The 20,002-nt window shown below is 40.5% G+C and overlaps 1 protein-coding gene across 2 annotated transcripts in view; it reads right to left on the reverse strand.

Annotated features, from left to right (window-relative positions):
• The window catches only part of tspan9a (tetraspanin 9a), a 220,932-nt gene that overhangs the window by 197,543 nt on the left and 3,387 nt on the right, over window positions 1-20,002 (reverse strand). For both annotated transcript variants that reach the window (XM_081608386.1, XM_081608387.1), the window contains exon 2: window positions 3,612-3,674. The gene's annotated coding sequence lies outside the window, so the exon portion shown is untranslated. The remainder of the gene's footprint in view (window positions 1-3,611; window positions 3,675-20,002) is intronic.

The following is a 20,002-nucleotide window of genomic DNA, read 5'->3' on the forward strand; positions in this document are numbered from 1 at the left end:
AACTGAAAACTATATTCACTGAAAGTCACACAACCAAATTCTGATTTTATTTTCTGTGGGATTGTTTTGATTTTGTTTAAATATTTTTGGTTTAATCCTGAAACCTCAGTGAGGAATATATTTTTAGATCATTTTTTTGAAGTCTGAATGTAAATAAAGACTCCTCAATGTTTTTAAGAGAAAAGGTCCAATAAACAGTTAAAGGCACTAATCAGACACACTTCAGCAAACTGCAGGTTCCGGATTATTTAAAGTCCGACATGTAGAAAAATGGAAATCAGAATTTAACACAATTACTGATGAGCAAGCCTGTTATATGCTGTGTGTCACTAGCAATGCATGATAAGGATATGATGCACATTGATGCTGCAGCAAAAAAAGGATTTCCTTGATTAGTGAGTATTCCTCCCCTCCCCAACTAGTTGCTGTCATTGCAGTGGTTGCTATGCCAACCACAGCCAATAACACCAAGGAGTTTCAGCTTCCCAAACTGCATTCCTTAGGATATTTTAGATATAATCTACTAAAAAAATCCATGAATCAGAATGTTTTCAGCAAATGAGTTATGCTCCAAAAAAAGAAAAAAAAAATCTCTGAATACTGAAATGTAAATAGGTGGAGTTCCTCTGTACCTTATAAAATGCATGCTAGGAGAATGTTCTGTGCAGAAGAACTCAGGCCTTTAATTTAACTGGGGTGGATTATGATACAAGGGCTGCACAGTGGTGCAGTTAGTAGAGCTGTTGCCTTGCAGCAAGAAGGTTCTGGGTTCGATTCCCGGCCCCGGTCTTTCTGCATGGAGTCTCCATGTTCTCCCTGTGCATGGTGGGTTTTCTCCAGGTACTCCGGTTTCCTCCCACAGTCCAAAAACATGACTGTCAGGTTAATTGGCCTCTCCAAATTGTCCCTACGTGTGAGTGTGTGTGTGCATGGTTGTTTGTCCTGTGTGTCTCTGTGTTGCCCTGTGACAGACTGGCGACCTGTCCAGGGTGACCCCGTCTCTCGCCCTGCACGCTAGCTGGAGAGGCACCAGCAACCCTCCCGACCCCACTGAGGGACAAGGGTGAAAGAAAATGGATGGATGGATGGATGGATTATGATACAGAGCAGCTTATTATTGACTGAACCTCCCACCAGTCTCTTCCCATTACATACTGGTTTCCATTATAGAAAAATGATTGGATCAGTTGTCGCATGATGACTGAAAGGAGTGTCTCTAAATTATAGAAATATTCAGAATGCCACTGATCCAATGTTTTCTGGTGGCTTTAAATACCAGCTAAAGGTCAGCCTTTAGCCAACCAGGCTGGAATCAATATTTAATCAGCATCATCACTTCCTGGTCTCACCCATCGTTCACACAACATCCGTAATAAATACACACATGTTAATATTTTATCAAAGATCCACCAATCAAAGTTTGGGTTAATTTTTTAATTTTCAGTTTGAGTAAAGCCCAGAATGGCCACAGACTGTGTGTGGATTTAGTTGTACGTTTTATTTAAGGAGTGAAAGGGAGCAGAATAAAATGATCCAACATGAAAGTAAAACTTGGCCATTAATTTTTATCCTTGTTGGACTCTAAGGAGGAAAAAAGGGTGAGCAGAATATAAAAAAGCAAAGTCAATAAGCATGACAAAAAGTCTCCCTCGAGGCCAAGACTTGAATCTCTCGCAGAAGGATTTATCGGAGCAACTGTGGACTATTAATTCCCTCCTCTCCCCTCAGAAAAGGTCCGTTCAGAGTAACTAGTCTCTGAGGAGTTCCTCCTTTATTGCTCTGAGTTAATGGTGTCACCAGCACGGGAGTGAAACACCTGCAGGGTTTTATTGGGAATAAGATCAACAGTCGGCCATAAAGACGTCTCTGTGATGTGGATGAAGATGTCTTCAGAGGTGAGCAGTGGAACTTTTTACACTGAATGGTTCATTTGTAAAACTGAGACAGTTTCAAGGAAGAGACATTAATTTGCTTCCTCCTCAGAAAAAGCGAACGAATCCCTCCTGTTTTAGACAGTTGAATCCGAACCCAAAACATATGCAGTAAAGTTCTGCAACTAAAGTCAGCGCTGGTGTCATAGGTCACTGCCAGGCTTCACAACCCGGCAGCTGGACCTGAAGATGCTGAGCTGGACTTTCAACTCTGAGCAGAGGAACCCTGAGGGGCTTCATTACTGCTTACCGCTGACAAGGTGCTTCGTCCTGAACAGACACCAGAGGACCAGCCTTAACCTCACTGTGTGAAATTAGGCCGTCCGAAACCAGAGCACTTCCTGATTTTACCCAGAGCAACGTTCAGTCACATTTCTTCTCATCACAGAGGAGAAGCTCATCTCTCACATCTGCAGATATCAAGTTTCTGTGTTGTTTTTTTTAAATCCGTCTAAAAGATAAATAACCAAAAATGGAAGATATTTTTTTAAAAAGCAGGAAAACTGCCTGCATGCCTCTGGATTACATTGGAAAGTTTGCTGGTTATAACTACGGCTAATGATTATTTTAGTATTTATTATTCTGATGATTAATAAAAAAAATACAGTAATGAAAAACTTTAACATTCTACAGATTTTTCATTTAACCACTTAAACCTTTTTATACAAATTAGAAATACATAAAATATACAATAAATAAACTAGCCCTGCAACTAACCACTGTGTTAGTGATCAATTATTATATTGACTTTTCTGATATTCAAATAAAATAAATACCACACTTTGCAGATTCTTCTATTTAACAACTTAAGCTTATTTTAGACAATATTGGAAAAGTAGTAAAATACAGTTAAAATAGGGCTGTAACTAACATTTTAGTAATCGATTATTATGATCATTAATTGTTTAATTGGATAAATAAAATGCCACATTCTGCTCATTTAATTTATGCACTTAAAATAATTTTATGCAAGGGAAATATATAAAAAAAATGCAAATAAACAGAAAATTAAATTCCTTCTTTAACTAAAAAAATAAGCATGTTATTGCAGCATTCATTTAGTGAATGTTTAATAATCTGTGACAAAGGATGAATCTGGAGCCAAAACATCCAAACATCAGCATGTGAAAAACTCGGGCCTTTCAGTATCGACACATAAGAGCTGATCTGGTGATTATAGCCAATTAATAATTGGGTAGTAAAATGTGCTTGATAGTTATACCAGTGTGTGTGTGTGTGTGTGTGTGTGTGTGTGTGTGTGTGTGTGTGTGTGTGTGTGTGTGTGTGTGTGTGTGTTCCTGCTCACAGTTAGTGGGCAGGAAATGAGTCCAACTCAACCTGGAACAATGTGGGATCGGTTCCCAAGAGGCCATTTCCTGGAACATCTATTTTCTTTTCTTTACAACACCAACAATCAAACTGGGAGCTTCAACGATCCCATTAAAGGACATTATGGTTGGTTAAATACTTTTTAGCTTAAATAAATAACTTTTCCACTTCATTTCCTACTTGAAAAACAATCATGTGCACATCTGTTCGTTTGCTTCAGTCTGTTTTCAGCTGAGATTTATTTAGCAAACAATAGCCCAGTGTTGTCTTTGGGTCGACATGGTGAAGGCCTGAGCAAACTCAAAGCTAGACTAACAGCAACGCAGAGAGGAACATGAAATCACTGCTTACCGGCGCAGATGTGGTCAGCAATCAGCGGGATCGGGATCGGGCCGGCGGCGAGACTTTGACAGTCTGTCAAGCACAGGAAGAAAAACAGGGAGTGAGAGCGACTCTTGATCTTAAATCAACTTTTACTGTAAGTGGAAAAAGTGCAGTGAAAGCTGAAAGCTGCCACCGCTAAGAGGCTGCTGAACAATGCTTAGACAAATGAAAACAAAGTCCCAGCATGTAAAACACGAGGGCGGCATCACGATGAAAACTGCTGCATGAAACAGCAGAAGCTCTGCTGGGAGATAAACCGCACAGATTTGGTCAAATTTCCTCACATTAAAATATCTTCAAAGCTGGTGACACACTGTGACTTTCCCAAAAATCCCTCATGGAGCCAAAATGACCAAACGCAGCATGTTTTCCTACAAGACAGCAGCGCTAGCACTGCGCTACTGCATTACAAAATAAAAGCCTCCCACTGAGGTTGTTTCAGCTCTGAAACAATATTTACTCTCTTACACTTATAAACTGCTTTAGATTTGTATTGATGTCTGTATGTTGAATCATTGATGAGTTGCAGCCATTTGAAGTTTGTATGTCTGAAGGATCGATCTGATATCAATATCTGTATTGGTACCAATATCGCACCAATACAGATATTGTATCGTATTGGTACAATACAAAATCGTACCAATACGATATTGTATTGGTACAATATCGTATTGGTACGATATTGTACCAATATCGTATCTGTATCGTATTGGTAATCAGCAGGATCGGGCCAACGGCGAGATCCCGATTGATACCAACACGATACGTATTGGTATCATATTGTACCAATACGATATGATATTGTATCGTATTGGTACAATACGATACAATATCGTATTATACCAATACAATACGATATTGTAGAAATTTCTTTCTAGAATTTCTACAATATCGTATTGTATTGGTATAATATAATACGATATTGTATTATCGTATAGTAGAAATTTCTTTCTAGAATTTCTACAAAGAAATTCTAGATTGGGTACTAGATCTATAAGGGAAAATCTATTCAGACTAATTCTATGCTTTGTGCTCTGAATGACGTCATGCTTTATTATTTTACATTGCAGTTGGGATTTTTAATTGCACTTTTTGAAAGACTTGTAAGTTTATTTTTTTTACATGTTTGAACAAAGTGGTTAAATTAATGTTTTTGTCAGTTTCTTTCTTTATTATTTATTTTACATTGGCTGTTTTGCTCATAATTCCACTGACTGAACAAATGAAAGTTGTGTTTCTACATGTTCCATCTTTTGGTGTATTTAAGCTGTACTGGCGCAGCGTTATCAATTCAATTTATAGTTTAGTACACTTATATGTGTTTAAAAAAAAGAAACATTTCAGGTCAAATCAGCACCGTTTTCCTGCATAGAATCAGTGTCAGTCAATACCTACCTCAGATATCGGTATCGGTATCAAGTGGAAAAAGTGGAAAAAGTGGATTGGTGCATCCCTAGTCTGGCGTTATGTTAATTGGACATCAACACACAAAATCATGTCTAGAAAAGTCTTTTTTTTTTCTGTTTGCTAGACAAGATTTCATTCTGCAGGTTAGTTTGTATTATTTTCCAGTCCATAATTTCAATACTCCAGAAAAATAAACAAGAAAAATCCATCCATCCATCCATTTTCTTTCACCCTTGTCCCTCAGTGGGGTCGGGAGGGTTGCTGGTGCCTCTCCAGCTAATGTTCCGGGCGAGAGGCGGGGTCACCTGGACAGGTCGCCAGTCTGTCGCAGGGCAACACAGAGACACACAACCATGCACACACACACTCACACCTAGGGGCAATTTGGAAAGGCCAATTAACCTGACAGTCATGTTTTTGGACTGTGGGAGGAAACCGGAGTACCTGGAGAAAACCCACCATGCACAGGGAGAACATGGAGACTCCATGCAGAAAGACCGGGGCTGGGAATCGAACCCAGAACCTTCGTGCTGCAAGGCAACAGCTCTACCAACTGCGCCACTGTGCAGAAACATCCAATAAAAACAAAATTTTCCAGTTTGTTTGTGTTACAAACTTAATAGTTACATACTTTAAATAGGGCTGCATATAATTTTTTTTTTTTTTTGGATGAGTAATCAATAGGATAAAAAAAACTGAGCAGTGGTGGTGAGCCTTTTAGCAGTTTCTGACTCAAAGCAGCCAACAGAGCCAGAAACCTGTCCAGCGAGCTGAAACCCACCCAGACTGGGACCAGTCATCCTGCCAGTCACTCCATCCAAAACCAGAGCTGGCAGCCTCTCCATCTGCAGAGCTTTTCAACAACTTGCAGCCATTTAGCCTCTCCAATTAGATTTCCAGTCAGGCAAAAGCACCTCCAGAAAGAATAAGTGAGTCCAAATTAACATTTACCAGTTTGCTGTTACTCTAAGAGATGGACAGCATTAGAAAATCTAGAAAAAGAAGCTTCACAGAAAACTGAGGATGAAATTTCCTTCTATACCAGCACAGGGAAGAATAAGCTCCACCCTGGTGCCCATATGCTGCAGGTGAGAGTTGGTGAGCCTGTTTAATTAATATGTTGTTCTTTGTTGTTTTTATTTGTTTTGGGATGAAAACATAATAAAAATATTATCAGAAATTGGATTAACATAATTAATGCAAAGAATTAATTTTTAATTTTAATTTCTTTCACCGTCTTAACTTACCATTTATGATTTTCAATCTGGATCTGGTTTTGCATCCTTTGAGAAATATTTATTAATGCATTAAAGTTTATTGAACTGGATTTCTATGGGGCTGAGTTGGATAAACACTGTAAACCAAAATGTCAGCGGAAGGAAAATGTAAGAGAGGAGCAGATATTAGCTGGAGGTTTGGCATTTATATCCTCCTTTTTCCAGTAGTAGAAAATCAACAGCAGATCATTAGTTTGATTTTTATTTTGCTACTTCAAACCTGTAAGCTTGTGTGTTTCCATAATGAGGTCAAAGGTTGGCGTTTCCCTTCTGCGTGTTCAGCCTTCATGTAAGATGAAAATATTATCTTAATCTCACTGACATAAAGATCCATCGGGTTTTTGTTTTACAAGTTAGACCTGTGAGAAAAAATCCATCTAATCTGCAGTCTGTGAAATGATGTATAAACTTCTTTAACATCTAAATGATTTCCACTAACAGAACATAATGAAAAGACACAACATGACATTTCTGTGGCTTATTAGCAAAGAGACACTTGTGTTAAAATATCATAGGAATAAGAAGCCAATCAAAAGTCAAGATGACTGAAGTCAAATATCTGAAGCAACCAGATTACAGTTCAGATTAATGACAGATTAAATCCGTCCCTGCGGCCAAACACAGCAAACCTTCATTATACAATGTTTGATGTTGTGAGAACATTATGAAATTGTCTGCAGAGCAACAGAACGTCTCAACTACCAGATGACAGATTGACGGCTGCTGAGGATTATTATGATTTCAACACTTACGCCACACTCAGCCACAGTTCTGCGTCAGGAATGCCAACTGCTGGATGTGAAGCACAAACAGCTCAGTGAGAGTCTGATAATAAACAGTTAGTGTAGGCAGGTTGGTGGAGGGATCCCCAGAGGTCTGACGAAGCCAAGAGCGTGAGAATCTCCCCGTCTCTCTGTATTCTTAGTTCTTCCTCCTCTGGATCCCAGGGCATGGATAGCTCTCTCTCTTTACTGCCCATCCCTCAAGTCATAATCTGACAAACTAAGAATAAAAGCATGGTTTATTAATAATTATTACAAACTTCTGGACAACATTTCTGCTTTAAATGAAAGTAATGCAGCACCGTTTCACCTTTTGTCATGTTCCAACCATTGTATTTTATAGAGGAACACAGAGAGTAGTGAATGTGATGTTCTGTGGCAAAAACATCAAATAAACAGGAAAAATGGATCACTCTTCATGTTCTCTGTGTTTTATCTTTTATGTTGCTGTTTTTTAACACAGGACATGAGTTGATTGGAATTTGGCGAAATTGGGGAACAAAGTCAGCAATAAATGTTAGCAAATCATGCCAAGAAAGCCAGTTACTAAAGGAAAGCCACCCAAATACAAACACACGGGTCACGAACTGTAAGGTATTCGTCAGACTCAGTGGTTCGCCTGAAGAAGCCAAAGTACTTGAACTCAAAGACCTGAAGGAGCTGGAGGAATATGATTGTTTGTAAAAGAAAAGAAAAAAAAATACGAAAGAAAATGTTTTTTTACTCATGCCATTAATGTGAATGTCGAGATTAAGGCTGTTGTAAACAATTATTCTAGTCATTCTCTACAGTTAATCGAGTAATCAAATAAAAAATGAGATTAGATGAAATAATGGTAAATACGGGCATAACATCGGTATGTCTTACGTTAAGCATCAACTGCAGCAACCCACTCCACGCCCGCCGCGCCCAGAACCAGCCGGGCAGCAGAAGGTTCTCCATACATCGCGACGGTCATTTTAAGGACACATTGGTCCCCCGAAGAATGGTAAAAACACAGACTTTATCGTTAATCAATTAAATCCCCCTGAACCAAACTTGAGAATTGGACTTTATGCTTTTAGCACGTAGCATTGGCGCAAACTCAGAGAAGTGAGAGTGTTGCGCAACACAAATAATCATCCGAGTGGAAGATGGTGCGCTAAATAATAAAACAGAATTTAACAAAGCTTTGAGGCAGATAATTTGCCTGGAGAAGTTTTAATAATGGAGGCATTCGAATGTTTCAAGGAATCGTTACATCCTGAATGAACATGAAAACAATTGGATACGATTTGGTGGAAGTGGCACAGATCAGATGTTTTGGATGGTGAAAAGAAATCTAAAGTTCAGACAGCTGTGACAGATTTAAGTCACATGTGAGCAATATATAAATGTATATATTGCAGAACATGAACAAGGATTTACAATTAGCATTACAACACTTTGACAAAAAGGGAAGAAAAGCAGGAAGATATCAGCCCACAGAGAACAGATCCTGTTCATCCTTCACCTGCAGAAACTCTGACAAAACTCTGAATAAGTAAATCATCCTTCAAACACACAAGGATCTAATATTTCTAGAGATCAATAAGGAGTAAATACAGTTGGAATAAATGCATTTTTAATTACAATTAATGCATTAATTTGTCCTTTTGGGGACAAAGAGGTAAGGGACCCTTTCCTGCTGCTGACTTTCTGTTTTTGTTGCGTCTTTACTCAGAGTTAACCAAAGTTTTTGAGGTTTATTTGTGCTGACTTGCTTCAAAGGTCATGAGTACAAACAGCTTTAGGATGACTGATATGACTGTTTGTGAAAAATTATCCCAAAAATCCAAAAAATTACTAATATGGCTTGATAGGATAATTAGCAGCTATTAACAGTGATATGTGTGGAACTGAGTGAAAGTTATTTTGAGTTCCTCATCTATGTAAAAATGAAAATTACTTATTGCATTAAATATTATCCGTGTTTAGTTAATGCACATTTACTCACCGCAGCTTCATTATGACTCTGCACCAAAAACAAAACAAGGTCTTCATGTGAAAAGTGGACAGACTGTTGAATGCAACAGAATCTCCCTTCTAGTCCACCAGGGGGCAGTCTAAAAATTCATAAGCTTTTCTATTTGCATTTCAATCAGGTTATTAATATAAATAGAAGAATCTCAACAAATGAAAATATCTTCAAAAATTGATTCAGTTCATCCCTCTGATTCAAAAACTCATCATTCCACACACAGATTTATCCTGAATATTTTATCTTAATAATTTCTCTTCATGTTGGTTCTGGTTTTCTGCGTATGGCAACCAAAAACTCTGTTTCTCAGGCGAATGCAAGACTACATCGGACTAAAAGTAAACTAAAAGTTAGTCCATGTACTGACCAGTTTCTGCCCTCAGTAGTTGGTCTGGGCTCCTTTTGCATCAATTCCTGCATCAGTGCAGTGCGGCTTTGGGGAGATCAACCTGTGGCGCTCAGGAAGTCCAGGATGCTTTAATAGCAGAACTTCAGCTCCTCTGCACAGCTGGTTCTGGACCTAAGCAAATTCTTTAGGAATTTTTATTACTGCTGAAAAAACTCTTGGAAAAAAACCCTGAAAACCCTGAAAAGACCAAAATTATAATGGTCTGGTAAAGTTAAGACCACTTCCTTTTGCAAGGAAGCTGTTACTTGCAAAGAAGTAAATGGGAAGCAGGTTACAAAACATTTAGAATTGATTTTAAAGCAACAAATGAACCGCTGTCCCAACACCAGAGACCCAAATACGCAGGAAGACGAAGCATGTGCTGAAAACGGACCTAACCAGGCTGAGTGTCGGTACGAGGTCTCAGCCTCAACGTCTGCTTTGGAGATTAACACAAACCGAATGAGCAGAGAAAACCTCAGGCAGCAGCAGATCGGAGGCTAACAGAGGAGCTACTGTGTGAAACCTGAACATGACTCTGCTTAGAGGTCAGACGCTCAACAAACGTATTTATGATGGGGGTTAAGATAAAGTACTGGAGCCTGGGGGATAACCGGTATTATGGGATGAATTTCTTCAGTTGTTCCCAACACTCATCGTGGAATTCAACATTTATTTCAAGGATTTTCTCATTTACGAGAATGACCAGAGCAGCTTCGTCCAGAACTACGACAGAAAGTGGATCTGTAGAAACAAAACCAGGCCATCTTATGACTCAATGAAAAGGCTCTGGATCTGTGAAACCTCATAGTCAGAAAGTCTGCTTGAATCTTCACACACAACATATATTAACACACAGAAGAACCAGTACGACTGTATGTACAGCTCACCTTGAGCAGCTTGGAGGCTAAAGCTGTAGCTTGAAGTATGAGCATTCATTGTTTTAGGAAATAATGCTCATACTTTGAAACAATGCTCAATATCGTAACTGACCTCCATGTGAAAGCAGAGCGCCGCCCCCAGACGAAATAGGACAAATTAAACCACAGTTGGCCAAGTGTGAGGATGAGTGCAGGGAGGTAATCAGGGGCTCTGCTGCCAACTTAACCACTTTGTTGTCATATTAAGCCACTTTCCAGACCTTTTAGCAACTTTTTTCACTCTGACAAGTAGCTAGCAACAAATCTAGCAACAAATGAAGTGATTTTGTTTCTAAAAAACAGTTCCAGGTTGTTGTTTGTGCTGTAAAAAACTTCATAAATGTACACAGGGTGATTTAGTGTCTCAATTCTTGGCAACGCAGGCAGCCAAATACCTTCTGTTGCATCTGACTCTCCCTCAACCACAGCCTAGACACACCCATTGTGGAGCTCGTTGGTGTAAGTGCTGCACTGGTGGGCCGTTAATAATAAATGCTTGAAATGATCTGTTGGGGTGGATACTATGGTGGCTGACAAGGGCAAACGTGCAGCAAAAAGTGAACCAAGCTGAAAACACATGAATGATGCAAACTCCAATACAAAAAAACAAAAGCAACAGAAAAACGCTGCAAACAAAAATGCTGGAGCAGGAAATGGAAGCAAATGGGAAAATGCTGCAAACTGCGAAACAGCAGCAATTATAAAACACAGTTCAGCAAAAGACAAGTCCTCCAGGCCAGGAGGGGGAGTCTGGAGTAAGTTTTATGTTTTTTCTATTTGAGGCTTTTTCCCTTTTGCTTCCATTTCCTGTGATTGCTGCATTTTTTTTTTTGTTGCGTTTGTGTTTGTGAGTTTAGTCTTCATGTTGTTGTGTGTTTCACCGTTTGCACCTTACGCCACCGTAGGATGCAACTGGGCCTTGAACTACGCCACCGTAGGTTGCAACTGGGCCTTGAACTACGCCACCGTAGGTTGCAACTGGGCCTTGAACTACGCCACCGTAGGTTGCAACTGGGCCTTGAACTACGCCACCGTAGGATGCAACTGGGCCTTGAACTACGCCACCGTAGGATGCAACTGGGCCTTGAACTACGCCACCGTAGGATGCAACTGGGCCTTGAACTACGCCACCGTAGGATGCAACTGGGCCTTGAACTACGCCACCGTAGGTTGCAACTGGGCCTTGAACTACGCCACCGTAGGATGCAACTGGGCCTTGAACTACGCCACCGTAGGATGCAACTGGGCCTTGAACTACGCCACCGTAGGTTGCAACTGGGCCTTGAACTACGCCACCGTAGGTTGCAACTGGGCCTTGAACTACGCCACCGTAGGATGCAACTGGGCCTTGAACTACGCCACCGTAGGATGCAACTGGGCCTTGAACTACGCCACCGTAGGTTGCAACTGGGCCTTGAACTACGCCACCGTAGGATGCAACTGGGCCTTGAACTACGCCACCGTAGGTTGCAACTGGGCCTTGAACTACGCCACCGTAGGATGCAACTGGGCCTTGAACTACGCCACCGTAGGATGCAACTGGGCCTTGAACTACGCCACCGTAGGTTGCAACTGGGCCTTGAACTACGCCACCGTAGGATGCAACTGGGCCTTGAACTACGCCACCGTAGGTTGCAACTGGGCCTTGAACTACGCCACCGTAGGATGCAACTGGGCCTTGAACTACGCCACCGTAGGTTGCAACTGGGCCTTGAACTACGCCACCGTAGGATGCAACTGGGCCTTGAACTACGCCACCGTAGGTTGCAACTGGGCCTTGAACTACGCCACCGTAGGATGCAACTGGGCCTTGAACTACGCCACCGTAGGTTGCAACTGGGCCTTGAACTACGCCACCGTAGGATGCAACTGGGCCTTGAACTACGCCACCGTAGGTTGCAACTGGGCCTTGAACTACGCCACCGTAGGATGCAACTGGGCCTTGAACTACGCCACCGTAGGATGCAACTGGGCCTTGAACTACGCCACCGTAGGATGCAACTGGGCCTTGAACTACGCCACCATAGGATGCAACTGGGCCTTGAACTACACCATCAGATCTAGCAGGTCGGCATGCCCAGGATGATCGGACTGCTGTTGAGTGGGTTTGAGGTCAGGATTGCATCTGCAGGCCTTTCATCCACTCCACGCCCTCCAGATGCAGATTTTCTATTTTAAGAGCTGCAACCTCCTGAAACTCAAACGAATCATTTATAGAAAGGATGTTAGCTAGCTAGCAGAATGAAGGATTTTGGTGCTACCTTGTTTTTCACATGAGCATAAATGAACAATGATGTAAATAGACTATGGAGCCACAGCATTCATTACATTTTGTTCATCTTTTCCTTGTTTACCGCTTTACTGCCTTTTTTTGCACTGCATCCAATAACTGAGGATTCATTTCTCTGAATATATTATGTTTCTGTGTTTGTTAGTGAACACAGAACATAAAAGTTATGATGCGGAGTTTATCAGTGCTTCGTGAAAAATGTTTTATTTTTCAAGTGTTTTTCATTTCCTGAGTTCAGATTTTGGATAATATTTAATATCCCAAATGTCTTTGGCAAAAACAAGCAGATAACTCATGATTTTAATTCTGAGTTTCCCAAAACTGATCTTTATTCTCTCTGTGCAGCAGGCTGATTGCCTTTTTCTGGCTTGAGCATTCAGAGTGGGGTTGGTTGTGCTATATCTGGCTTTGTGTACCCTCTCCTACATGCTTGACTGAAGAATCTCATTTTGCAACAACAATGTGAACGAAAAATGCCGGTTCTTCAACAAAGCTCTACTGGTTCATCGCACTTGATCGAAAACCATCTTTTCCTCTTAAGAAGATTCTTTTGAATGAAGTCCAGCAGAGAGAAAGTGAGAGTCGCCATCTTCATTGTTAACTGAGGAGTCATTTTAAAGTAGCTGAATACATCAGCATACCAACAAATGTAGTGCACTGACTGTTCCTCACAGATGCCCCACACAGAAAATCATTTCCATAGAAATCCACAGAATTCACCTTCCGTTCTCTTTTCATGGCCGTCAGATTTTGCATCTGGTACGGAAAATGAACTTTGCACTGTAGCGACCTGTCTGGGATGCAGATGGTCTTTAATTTGACAACTTAAAGAAGGAACATATTGAATTTTTCGGGTGATATCGGACTTGAGACAGGTATCTAACCAGACAGATTCAATGTTTGTGCATCAAAAGGATGCAGAAAATAATCCATCTGTCCAAATCTGTCAGATGTCATTTGAACCTCTTGCACAAAAAGTCGAGCTCCACCTCGTAGCGAATCAGTATTAGAGAATTTGCCTATTCACTGTATTTTTCCTCTAAAATATTCTGTTTTTCTCAAGTAAACATGTTATGTAAAGAAAAGTGGCTCAAATCAGTTCAACATGTTTACTTTACATGCATTAAGAACCTCCTTTAGCTTAAAGGCTATGAAGAATACTTTTTTAAGTCGTTTAATATGTTTTTGTTTCAGACTTTCCTCTTTGATTTAAAGTAAAGAACGAAGAGCGTAAGGCTTTAGAATCTATTTTCTTTCAACTCTGCACAGTAAATTGATGAATAGCTACTGAAAGGGGATAATCTACCTCTGTGACATAAAACTGGCAGCAACAGAAGCTGGCTAACAGTAACAAGTTCCAGAAATCTAAGCAACTAATCATGAATCACTTACTGCCAGAAACCAACTGAAAGTACAATTTATGGAACAATAAAAATGAAGAAGAAGGGTCCAAAAACAGTCTGCCTCATCCAATAAGCCTCTAAATCAGAGTGGATCAGGTTTAAAGAGTTTAATTATCATGGTGGGGTCTCAATTTATGGAGCACCGGGCCGCAGAGTGACTCACTGACTTGTTTTTGATTAGAGGCCTTGCATGAGAGCTGGCTCTGTCTTTTCCAATGAGGCTCCTTGGTGCACAGCTAATCACAGCGGCTACTTCAAAGATCGCACCAAATTAAAGATTCAGGACCTTTTCAATTCAGCCTCACTGCCAAAGACACACGGTTCAAACCTGAGGAGAGAGAAGTTGAGCCAATAAAAGTGGAAAAGATGTGATTCATTTCTCAACTCCAACTTTCTTCTTTTTCTTTTTTTTAGGATTTTTAACTTGTCTGAAGCGATGACCAACATATTGAACTCAAAGGACTCAATATGTTGGTCATATTGAATCATTGTAGTGAAGGATAAAAACGGTATACAGACCCATTCAACAAATTAGAATATTATTAGAAAGTTAATTTATTTCAGTAACTAAATCACCAGTTGAAACACATTGTGAAGATTAATTAAACATCTGATGTTTTCTCTTAGGAATGATGATTTCCTGCTTAATGAAAACTCAGCATTAAAACTTTGAATGTTATATCAGACCAATAAAAAGTATATTTTTACAAACAAAAATGTAGGTTTAATGAAAAGTATGTTTAACATCTGCTTGTTTTCAAAAGGAGATTCATGTAAATATAGCAACAACTGGATTTAAACAAATACAAGACACAGTTGTAGCTTTTGCATTTTGATAGCAAACAGGCATGTGGAGCGATATAAAAACACCACGATGTTTTATATCCAAGTCAGGTCTTTCACTTTGATCCCTGTTGGAAACTCTTATTTTGAAAGAAAGGAAGTAAAACCTATAAGTCCAACAACACTCGCTTGCAAAATCAGTTTAAATTGGTTCATAATAGGGCTGCATGATATTTGAAATCTTGCAGGTTTTATTTGTATAGACTCAGTAGGAAGGTATCAAAAGAAAAAAATCTATATTAAAGGAAATAAGTAGCATTTCCAAACTTATTTTTCCAGATGCTAACTTTCTGGATCTCCTTTAGCATGCTAGCAGGACAAACAGACACATGTTCAGCATTAACCAGAACAAAAATATTGGTCATTCTGAGAAACCGAACACTGTGTTTCACTTCATCCTCTGAGACGGATGCATGTCTAAAAGCCTGATGGGTAACCAGGGAGACGGCGGGGCAGGAGGAGCCGCCCGCGTGTGTCTGCAGGCCGAGTGGGTGGCAGCTGCTTCATCTGCAGCCTCCAATTCAACTCAGCAGTTTTCCTTTAAACATTGTGATATTCAAAGCTTAATTACACACAAATTAAACACAAAGGCAAAGAAGAATACGGACAACTTTACTGAAAACCACCGTGAAAAGCACCAAATAGTTGTATCCATATGGTTAAATCCTGCATGGTGACTGACAGTGAGATGCTGCAGCCGTCTGTGAGGTAATTTAAGATGCTCTTTTTTGAGTCACCTCAGTTTTTATCAGCCAGCCTCTAAATTTAGTCTTCAAGGCTTTCTGCCATTAAAGCTTTCTGCAACAGATCTGCAAATGAAACTGAAAGTATATTTGATGTTTATTTGGTTAAAAGAAGCACAACGTGTGATTCGGTTTCGTTTCTTCTACATCTAACGGCGGGGATCCCTGTCCGTCTTTAACGCGCTCCAACTAAACTTTCTGTCAGATCTTTTAGTTTTTCAGTGCACCTACATGATAAAGACACAAAGCTTAGATGTTACAAGCACTCAACACGTTGCATGATCAAAGTCCTGCTTCCAGGCACTGGAGACATTTTCACGTATAATTATAAAATCGGTCTGCAGCAGCACGAAATCCCTGCTAAAACAAATGAGTAAAATGATTTTCTACTGGCTTTACGGCTTTAATACTGGATATCCAATGAAATGGCTTCAGTGGTGGATGCTCAGGTCAGCAGTGTTATAATGTCACAACAGATCAGGAGGTTTAAAACAAACTGGTTCATGTCATCAGTCTTAAAACTAAAAATGTGAACTGAAATGTTTCTACACTCTTCAGTTAATAACCGTCTTCATGTTGCTTTTGGCTCTCAGGTTTATCCATCTGTTTGTTTCTCCTCCACTCTCTTTGTTTTCATATGCTGTTTGCTAGAACAGCTAAAAAAACTATTTTAATATTTCTGCAGTCAACAACAAAGCTGGTTTGTCTTCAAAAGGCCCAAAATAAATGTATCTGCTCAGCTGCCAAAGCGGCTCATCATCCCTGTAGAGCTTTTAATCCTCTTCTCTGCTCAAAGGCTTTTTTAAGCTCGGCCTCCTCTGAGAAACTCTTTATTTAAAGTTCAAGACAATAATTGTTCTGTGATTTTAACAGCCTGTTTTCTGATGTGAACTCCACTTAAATACTCTCATTCTGTTTGACTCCATTCATGTTTTCCACACCATGCAAATCACTGGGCCATGTTTCTGTATGAACATTGATTATTGATCAGATCTGGTAGCAGAACGTCTCTTGCATGATCTTTCTGGGAGCTCAGCACATCCAGGTGTGGACGCAGCGCGGCTGCTGCGCAGCAGATCCGCGCATGCAGCTGTGCATGTAGGTTTAATCAGAGGAATTAGTAGTTTGCTTCTGCAACATCTCACTTGCTGCAGAAGCAGCAAGTCTTCTTTAGTCAGTGGACTTGCTCCGAGAAAAGCTCCTTTCAGGGCAGAAACGCCTTTTCTCTGCAAAACTCAAAGGAAAAATTAAGAAAACATCAGTTCAAATCTTTCAGTCTTAAATATTTGACGAGTGAGAAAATAATTTTTACTTTTTAATGAGAAAATTTGGCTAAAATTAAATCCCCAAATCCCAGACAATTACTGTCTTTGGCAAAAGGCAATATGTAATATTTACTTACTTATGAGAAAAACACAATTAAACTACTTTTCATAAATCAAACCGATTTTGATTAAATCTGCATTCTGCACAGGCTTTAAGTCTGGCCTAGTTAAATCATTTGCTCTCAGTCTGCGCTGCACTGGTGGCTCTTACTGTTTAGTGGCTAGGGCTGTATAAATAAATCGATTCGGCGATATATATCGATATTTTCCGCCCTCGGAAAGTATCGATTTTTCATCCGCGAATATCGATCCGTTAAACCATAGAGGTCCATAGCCTTATAGCTCTTTTTAACGTCTAGATTGTTACGGCATAGCAGCAAGACTCCGCCTCCCTCAGTCTCACTTTCAACTTGAGCTTAAAGTGCACATTATAAACTACACACCAGTTTTTAAATTGTGTTAATAGGCCAAGTATAACCGGAGTTATGCTAAAATTAATAAACCATATTTTTCCGAATGTCAGAGAAATGTCAAAAGTGCCGCCATCACAATGAATCCCAATGTTTTATAGTAAAAATAAATAAATCCAACAGTACTCAATAAAATTAGAACAAAATATTAAAACAATACTTTAAACAGTATAAAACAAACTGAGAACTAGGGCTATTGTAAACGATTATTTTAGTGATCGAGTAATCTATAGATTTTTCTTACGATTAATCGAGTAATCGGATAAAAACAATTATGAAATAAAATATTGGTAAATCTTCCATAACACCAGTGTTACTGTCGGATATCAACATCAGTCTATTTTTTCCACATTTGAGCTTCCCTACCAGTTACTTTTTTGTAGACCGGGGGAGCAACACGGGATATTTACGGCTCCTCCGTTCAGAAACTCATCTACCAGCCATGTTCCGCCTCCCGTTTGTTCAGACCGGGATGATATAAGTTTATTGTGCGGTTCGTCCGTAAAGCTGCTCTTACCCTGTAAGCATCAACCCTCAGCCGCCCGCCGTATTCCGTCTCTCCGCTCACCTGTAGAAATCCTCCTCAGCTTCTTCCCGCCGTTCAACCAGCAGCTCCGGAGCAGAAAGGCTGCCGAACTCCCGGCAAAGCGCCGGTCATTTTAAGGATGTTTATTGGTCCCACAAAAAACGATGAAAACCCGGAATTATCACCAATTAGTAAAATCCCCGCGGGCCGAACTTGAAGATTGGACGTTATGCCGCTAACACGTAGCTTCCGTCAACAACTCAGAGGCGGAAGTCAGAGCTCCGCGCAACGCAAATAATGTTCCGGCTGAAACACGGTGCGCTAAATGATAAAACATAAATTAACGAAGCTTCGAGGCAGGAACATTTTCCTCGAGGAATTTTAATAATCGAGGTACTCGAATCACTCGAGGAATCGTTTCAGCCCTACTGAGAACAACAACAAAAGTGAGTTAAGAGCAACAGCAAACAGCCAGAGGAGATGCCAAAGGCAGTTCAGGCCACAATTTGGAAGATTATAATAAATTATGCAACAGGCAGTAAAAGTTGGGTCTTTAAAAATATTCCGTCACTTGGGTTGAATTTCACCGTCTTTAATGCTCACAATTAGTAAAGATCTGAACATTTATGGAAGAGAGTTTAATCAAGCGAGATTAAATCATGATCAACATCGTTATCAATATGTTTTCCTATTTCTGTACATCCACAGTAGGAGCTGTTTGCAAAATAAATAGGAAGCAAACCAGTTGTTCTGTAAATGAATGAAAGTGAAATAAACAGATTGCAGATCTCTATGATTTGGTCCATTTCTATTTAGAGCAGTTGGCCACGCCCACTTTTGATTAAATTAAAAACATTTGATTTAACACAGGGGACAATTTTGTGCAAAGTTTGTTGAGATAACAGTTAAGTTTTGGCTCCAAATTTACATTTTCATGGGGGAAAGAAGAATAATAGGAAATCCTTCAGGTACAGAAAACCTTGACTTTGCTGTCGCTGCTCAGGCTTAAGATAAGGGATGTTTACCTGACACGGCCGTGTTTTTGTAGAAACATCCAATTCCCTTTAATGAAACAACAATACATATTTTTGAAATCTCTGGTTCAAGCAACACACCAACCAACCACCACAGATGAACAAGGCAGACCCACCATGAAGCTGTTGGTTCAGAGCTGAGCTGCAGCAAACAGAAAACAGAAGCTAAATGTGCATAATGACAGTTTTATTGTTCGTAAGGCTGAATCAGGAGCTCTGTGTGTTTACGTAGGAGCTCCTCCACAGAGATGTGAAAACGTTTAACATGCTTCAAGCTGTAAACTGTCAGCTCAGGAGGAAATGAACCTGCTGGTGTGGAATATTCAGACATGGCAGACCACAGCCCAACTCACAAATAGACCCGACTGTAAACCACCGCCAGCCATTCACATAGCAAGCTGAAAATATAGGCACAGCATGTGCTGCTAGCAGCGGGCATGCAGCAGAGTGGACGGTCCACAGGAATGCAAAGCAAACCGTGTGCCGGCCTGCAATAAGGGCTGTGGCAGAAGCTTTAATGACAGCAAGCACAGTCAGAGTGAGTCATGCTGGTCAGCAAGCAGCGCCGCTCTGCCCGTCCTGCTGCTGATCACGCTGGAGGGACCAGATTAAAGCGGCAGAGAAAAGGGGGAGATAACTAAATGTTGATGTAGCAACACAGATGATCCATTGTGAGGCCCGGCAGAGTGAGATCTAACCAGCACAGACAGAACCGCCCGCCCACCGGCCAGCAGAATGGGAACCTTCATGAAGGGACAAAACAGAGAGCGGAGCTCTGTGGCGACTGTGTGGGCCGAGGAAGGCTGAGGAAGTCAACACAGTTGGAGGGTTTACATTGTTGCTTTTGTTCACGGCCGCAGAGAATCAGGCAGCGGGTCCAGGAGGAAAACCGCTTCAGAGGTTCTGGTTTCTGTCTGAAAACAGACAGTATGTGGAATCCCATGATGCACT

Source organism: Poecilia reticulata, chromosome 6, assembly GCF_904066995.2.
Source record: "Poecilia reticulata chromosome 6, P_reticulata-male-v2, whole genome shotgun sequence".
NCBI lineage: Eukaryota > Metazoa > Chordata > Actinopteri > Cyprinodontiformes > Poeciliidae > Poecilia > Poecilia reticulata.